The 6,000-nt window shown below is 37.0% G+C and overlaps 1 long non-coding RNA gene across 1 annotated transcript in view; it reads right to left on the bottom strand.

Annotated features, from left to right (window-relative positions):
- Nucleotides 1–366: 366 nt before the first annotated feature.
- The window catches only part of LOC126826851 (uncharacterized), a 49,604-nt gene continuing 43,970 nt past the window's right edge, over nt 367–6,000 (bottom strand). Inside the window, exons 4-5 of the long non-coding RNA XR_007682421.2 lie at nt 3,632–3,721; nt 367–2,662 (exon numbers count right to left, since the gene is read on the bottom strand). This is a non-coding gene — a long non-coding RNA (uncharacterized LOC126826851). The remainder of the gene's footprint in view (nt 2,663–3,631; nt 3,722–6,000) is intronic.

The raw sequence follows: 6,000 nt of genomic DNA, 5'->3' as shown, positions 1-6,000 counted from the left end.
GAAGGGTGTTGACAGATTTTTTGCTAGGAGAAAAGTACGTTCTCTCAAGAACCCGACTCTACAATTGGAAGAAAAAGAAGGGGATTTGATGATGACTTGGGTCAAAATGTCACTTCCGACGTAATGATTGCTCTATACATAGACACTTTACACCCCCTATCCGTCCGCTATAATATCATCAGTATTACACAAAACTGCTATGAAATAGCACATTTGGTCCCTTTTCTCAAATTCTAGACCAAAAAGTCAACCCCCAAAAAAAGCAGGAAAAGGGAAGAAAAAAAAACAAGGGAAAAATTGTGTATTTACAACTCGCGCTAATTCATACTAATGCTCCATTCATCGGTGTGGTTTGATCACAAAACAAAAAGTACAGAACAATTTATTTCAGAAAATATCTGTTGGACAAAAGAAGCTTAATATTCACATTAAATAAATTACATTAATAAATCAGTTGATAATAGAAAATAGATAAAAGGGTATTATTAGAGATGTTACTTTATTTGCATAAACTGAAAATGATCACTTTGTATGGCTCTGGGTCTAAAAGCACATATGAAACATGCGTTATGCAAGACTAAATCTGCCTATTGCAGGTCTTTTTTTAGGCCTTAAATGTTATCTAAATTATTAATTAGACATTAATTAACTTATCAAGACCATAATAAACCCTCGATGCCATCGTAAGCCTGCGATATTTAGTAGATTTCAATACGTTTAGTGATGGGTTATTTAACGTAAAATTGGATAATCGAGACTTTGTATATTATCGTTGCAAGGGTAGTAATGACGATCGAAGCTAACCTAATAATTAAATAGTTAATTGAAGCACTTTGACTGAAATTTTCAGCATATTCTGTTTTCATTATATGTTTTTTTAATTATTATAGCGAGAACTGTCATCTCACTATCTAATCTTACCTAATGCCCCTTTAATGTAATATGAATGTACAAAGTGATTTATATTCAATTTTTATATTATTTATTGCAATTTCTAATCAATTATATTTGGTGAAATACTAATTACTTCCCATTTTTATATTATTTATTGCAATTTCTATTCAATTATATTTGGTGAAATACTAATTACTTCTGCTTTGTCTTGTAGAATATGTTTGTCTTTGTTCATTACAAATGGCGCCAGAAACCATAGAACCCACGACTCGTGTACTGGTTTTAAAATGTTCATTGATATTGGATATTAGGATCCCATATTTTCACGGCAAAATAACAACATCAATATTGATTGAAATGGATAAAATAATATTGAATTCTAATTCGTGTTTTTAATTTCGAATATTATGGAAAAGAAATGGGCCCCTTTTACAATTGTTTGTCATGTGTGGGGTTTAACATCATACATCATGCTATGGGTGAAAATGTGCTCTGATAGCGGAGCTAGCTCCTACTTTTGTAATGGTATTCCAATGGTATACACGATACATACGAACGACTAGACATGTTACCTCGACAGGCCCATCGCCCTGCGCCATTGACACGGGGAAACCAAACAGGGAAATCCCTGGGGAACTTTCTCGGTCACGACCGGTATCGAATCCGGGACATTCTGATGAATGAGTCAGCGCCATATAGCCTTAAAATTTCGGATATATATAACGCGCTGTGTTATCCTTACAGACAATAGAATCATGAAAATGCAGAAATAAGAAATCATCTGTTCGTTTCGATAGTATATTTCAAACATTTTCACACAGCCCCTAAAAAAAGGCAGTTTGTCATTCTTTATTGATACTATAACGTTTTCCTTTTTCCATGTCCGACTGATTTACGTCTGTCGACGAACACTGTAACAAATTCGACGAAATTCGGCTAGATTGTCACAGACTCGGCTTCTGTCGATAGGCAACTTTTTCACCATAATGCACTAATTGATAAACATTTACTATTCGTCAGTTGTGGTTTTCAATCAACTTGATTACGACAATTGAAACCAGTGGTATTATTTTAGTCAATGTGTGCCTTCCTGGACGACTGAGTCAATAACAAGGCTAAATGAGCAAATAAAGCGAAATGAAGTAGGCTATTAAATAGGAAATATATTCGTACTAAATCATTCCATGGCCATAGGCCACAAATGAATCTTCTAATACACTGCAGCAAGTTTCGGCTTCTACTAGAACTAGAACTTGTCTCCGATGTGACCTTTGTGGAAGCAGACGTTAAACGACCACGTGATAGATAGCTGTTAAATAACATAACGATACGACAGTAGACGATCTGGGGGTTTCAACGTAGAACAATGTTTTGGTGGATACATACATATATATAAACAAGTACGAATGCACTATGGACCAGGAAGCACAGCCATCTTGGAATTGTGACGTCATATCAAAAACCAAATGCAGTTGTTCGAGGAAAACGCATGCCAAATTGATCGTATTTGAATTGGCGGAGCCTTAAGCCTTTTTCGAAGATTGTCGCTCCCAGCAACAAGAAGAATAAGATGGGTAGCGCTTGGGCCCGAGTTCCTGGTCCAAAGATCAAAATATGATATAAGAATAAATATATTGATGTGTATATATAATTGCATCCTTTGAAAAATGAAAAATAAACCACAGATGAACCAGAACTTTAAAAAAAAGTTTCCTTTGTAAGAAATATTTATGTTTCAGCAGATTTTATCTTCCTCAAAAACCATAACCTGAAATGTATCAAATAGATAACTCTTAAAATAGTGACACAACATAATAAATTTATTATTCTCGGCTGTTATAAAATGGGTTACATATCAAAACAGGGAACCATATAGATACATTACATGTACGGGCTAATCAATGAAATGAAATGGGGTTTAACGTCCTACTTTTCAGCTTCGACTGGGCTAATGAAGACGGGCTTGCGCCATACAATGTGCTATAAGGCATATTTTGCCCGGGCAGCGGCGCTATGGCCTACTCTTATATCGAATTCCAACTGCCAAGGGATCTTTAACGTGCACGGCAATCTGTACACGGCGCTATGGCCTACTCTTACATCGAATTCCAATTGCCAAGGGATCTTTTACCCGCACACCAATGTGTACATGGGAAGTCGGTTTTTCGTCACATCCGAAGGACTAGACATGTTTCCTTGTCAGGCCCACCATCCTCCACCACTGACAAGGGGAAATGTGCTGGGAAATCTCGAGGAACTTTCTCAGCCAACACGGATGTCGAACACGGGACCTCCAGGTTAGCAAGCCAACATCTTACTCGCTCCTCATAACGTTGATCTTTAAATAAGGAAAGAGGGAAATGGGGTTTAACGTCCACTCGACACAAACTAGGTCATTTCGGGACTAACATATGGTTTAATTTTTTTATTTCAATAATTCGCTTGCACGTAGGGGTCTTTAGCAGTGGGGGGAAACCGGAAGACCCGGAGAAAACCCACGAGATTGGACAGGCGACCCTACTCCTTGCCACGTACAACCGGGGATTCGAAACCACGCCAGTTGACTCAATGACAGGCCTTAAGATAAGATAAGATAAGATAAGATTTTATTGTATCAAGACATCCATTAAGGACAGCATACAATATGAACATGTATATAAAGATATAGTATAACAGATAATAGATATATACATGTATTTTGATAGATCTTTAAATAAAGTGAATAATGTACACCTACCTCTATGTTGGTTAAACACGGGCAGCTGCCATGGATGATATTGTTTATAAGATGGTCGACCATATGATCTTGATATGACTGATGGTGTTCCTAGAAAAAAATACATCAAATTAATTATTAAAGGGTGTAATAGGCAGCGTATGCACGTTATTTCCAAACACCTAAATTCTCATATATTTCAGTCGTGTTGTTTTCTTACAGGGGATGTTCCGTGATTGTAATGAAATGAAATGGGTTTTAACGTCCTACTGTTCGTTCCGTGATAGAAATGAAATCAAATGGGGTTTAACCGTTCCACAACAGATAGGTGACAATATCAGCTACCACCAGATCTTTCAATATGGCGTCTGCAAGGTGATAAATTGAAATGTTTCCGGTGAATCGGCCAAATTTCTTCCCCTGATTAAACTCATTAAAAACCAATATACAAATTTGTACGACTCGCAAATTGATAGTTTACATATTATTTTCAGTGATAGCTATGCAGATGTGTGTCATGTTTTGCCTACAATCTAATTTGAAAATTTCCCATGTAACCGTATAGTCAAATCATTTCACATCAAACATTGTTTTCTGTGCTAAAGAACCCAAGAGATTTAATGCTACTTTAGATTTAACGATTATTTGACACTGTCAATATAAAATCCGCCACATTAAAGGACGATATTGGTGCCAGTCATTATCACATATGTGATAGAGCTGGTTAAACACATTCCAAATATAATTTTAACACAGAGATCATTGCTACGATAGCTGAGTAATACAGGTTTGAAAACACGAGTCATACCTCTATATAACTTCCGATTCAGGAAACCTGTATTACTGTATTATATTTGGAACGTGTTTAATTAGTGCTATCACATATGTGATAATGACTGACACCAATATTGTTCTTTAATTGTAATATTCTATCATTTATGGCGAATGACTAATGGATTTTCTTTACTGTTTAGACACTTTTAAAAAGGTTATTCCAGTTCAAATAATTTGTCGTTGTTATTAAACAGCCTTTAATCATAGTAATTACTAAATATGGATTACGCTCCGTTATTATAAATATCTTTGGATGCTCAAGTTTAAACATGCATTATGCAAGAGCAAAATCTGCTTATTACACGTCTTTCTTTAGGCCTGAAATGTTATCTAAATTATCAATTAGACATTAATTAACTTATCCAGACCATAATAAACTCTCGATGTCAAGGCTAGCCTTCGATGTTGGCTGGATTAGATTCCTATATGCCGCTAACGGCCATTGATAATTAAATCAAAAAAGTGGATAATCGAGACTATGCTGTTTATATTAATGATTTTAGTAATGATGACCGAGACTATGCAAAAATTTCACCCGCTTCTTTCTCGGCTCATAGTGAATCAATTTGACTGAAATTTTCAGCAAATTACCTTTACACTATCTAGTTTTTAACTATTATAGTGAGAACTGCCATCTCGTTATCTTATCTCCCATAATGTATCTTTAATTAAACAGACAGTATGTAACAGTTAAATTTGCCTATTGCGGTTCTTTCTTTGGGCCTTAAATGTTATATAAATTATTAATTAGACATTTATTAACATGACAAGATCATTATCGGATGGGTACGATTTTAAGTAGATTAGTACGGTTCGGCCATTTAATGGTTTAATTAAAAAATGGAGAAGCGAGGCTAAGACTCGAAAGAACAGTACGGTGGTTACGATCAATGCACACATCTTGTCAAAACTACAAACAGTGATAAATTCGCTCAAAATAAAGTAGCTTTGATGAAATGTTCAATATAAGTAGTATCTGTGGCCTTCTGGCCATATTTTTACCAAGGAGAGTTGACGCCTTTGTTCTATTCAATAGATTGAATAGGGTATTGTTATCCGAACAATGGGGATATGAATATAGATGAATAGGTATTGTTATAATGAACTCTTGTTTATCCTTTGACCTCGTTTGACTTCTGTTACGAGGTTAGCTGGAGGTCACGCATTGATTATTGGGGGGGGGGGGTGAGGGGGGGCGTGGGGTTGCCCCTTTATAGACAGCCGCGTCGGGGTTCGTGCTGAGGTCAGGTCGTGCGTGGTCTAGCGTTAAGGGCTAATGTTAAGATCGACCATTGATTGGATTGCGATTGTTTATCCGGGGTTGGTTACCCCCCTCCCCCTTCCACTCAGTTACCAGCCCCCCCCCCCCCACACACACACACACCTGAGATTTTTTTACTTGCGAGGAACCCCCCCCCCCCCCCTGGATGTGATAGGTTTCGGAAAGGCGGGTTTGTACGCCAATATATACACGGGCCTCAGTTTTTCGTCGTAGCCGGACGAGGGCGAGGCCAGACAATCGCGACGAAGTTATTCGGCCAATGCAGGGATTAAAC

The sequence above is a fragment of the Patella vulgata genome, chromosome 7, assembly GCF_932274485.2.
Source record: "Patella vulgata chromosome 7, xgPatVulg1.2, whole genome shotgun sequence".
Lineage (NCBI taxonomy): Eukaryota > Metazoa > Mollusca > Gastropoda > Patellidae > Patella > Patella vulgata.
Note: the sequence above shows the minus strand (reverse complement) of the source record. Positions and strands in the feature narration are given on the sequence as shown.